This window comes from Rhea americana, unplaced genomic scaffold (genome assembly GCF_003343005.1).
Source record: "Rhea americana isolate MKP2758 unplaced genomic scaffold, rheAme1 scaffold_297, whole genome shotgun sequence".
NCBI classification, from domain to species: Eukaryota; Metazoa; Chordata; class Aves; order Rheiformes; family Rheidae; genus Rhea; species Rhea americana.
Window position 1 is genome coordinate 494,361 of NW_028186420.1, and position 1,348 is coordinate 495,708.

Below are 1,348 nucleotides of genomic sequence, written 5' to 3' on the forward strand. Positions count from 1 at the left end.
CTCGGCTCGGCTCGGCTTCCCCACGCGAGCGCGGTGGGCGGCGTGGGCTGCCGCGCCCGGCCGAGCGCGCAGGACGGGGCAGCGGGAAGCCCCGCGGAGGGGGGGCCGGGGAGGAGCTGCCACGCGGTTCAGCGGGACTCGCGGCGTGGGGCCCTCCCCACTCGTGGCAGTGGGGCCCTCCGCGCGCGTGTGGCTGAGGAAACGCGCGGAAGCCGGAGGAGGCTCCCACGGGGCCGGTACCGGGCCCGCCCAGCGTCCGGCGAGCCCTCGGCGGAGCCGCTCGTGGGCCCGCGGCAGCCCCGGCGCCACCCGCGCGCGTGGCTCCCGCCGCAGCCCGGGGGTTTGCCCCGTCCCCAGGGGTGCGACCGGGGCGTCCGCGTTGCCCCAGGCCTGCCCGTCCCTCTGGAGGTGTTTCCGGCTCCCTGAAGGACGCGGCAGCACCTCTGAGCAGCCTTGTTGGACTCACCTGTTGGAGAGGCTGATTTAAAAAAAAAAAGTAGCTGCTGCTGAAATTTCTTTTTTAGCAGGCTAACTCTTTTCCAGCCATCCTTTYAACGGTTAATCCCAAATATTCAAAGATCCTGAGGTCTCTTTCTTCTCTGTTTGTCATGTGGAGAGCCACTCTGGGGAAAATAGGCTATTTTACTGCCCTACAGAAATTGCAGGGTAGTTACCCTTAAAAAGAAAAAAGAATGGGTAGTTAGTTCAGAAATTATACACGCAGTGGGAGGCATTCTCAATAAAACAACAAGAATAGTCTGGATTTTATTTTAGACTTTTTTTTTCCCCTTCTACTACCACTAATTACAAAGTGCAGGCTCGAGGCTCGACAATGGTGGAGCAAGGAAAGAGGAGACATGTACGTGCAGCACGGAGAAAACGATTTCACCAGCTGGTTATTTCAAACGGAAAGAGATCGGACTAGATCCCAAGAGATGGGTTGCTGCTCAACAGAGCAAGAGCTATAAAGCAATGTCTCTTGTTAGAAAAACTTACATGTGCACCAAAAAAAAAAAAAAAGAAAAAAAAAGAAAAGAAAGGAAAGCTAAGGACCAAAAGTGAGCAAACAACTAAGGAAACATGATCTTTTTATCATGATTTGCCACACAAAATCTCTGCCAGTCAAACCATTGGCTGTGCAGGGAATAGCGGGGCCTTGGAGAAGGTGARTTTTAAAATGGGAAAAATCACCTGTTGATGTTCTTGTATTTTTGAAGCGAGTCAGCTGGCTTCAGCCAGCACAAAACTGTGCTTCAAGAGAGGCCTGCCTTGTCTCAGGGAAGTTGTGGACTTTCCCAGGATTGCAGACAGATCTTGGGGATCAGGGTGGGTTTTTTTTTTTTTTTTT

General features: G+C 53.6%; 1 protein-coding gene across 1 annotated transcript in view; it reads left to right on the forward strand.

Moving 5' to 3' along the window:
* The window catches only part of NATD1 (N-acetyltransferase domain containing 1), a 15,954-nt gene that overhangs the window by 763 nt on the left and 13,843 nt on the right, over positions 1 to 1,348 (forward strand). The gene's annotated exons all lie outside the window — the stretch shown is intronic.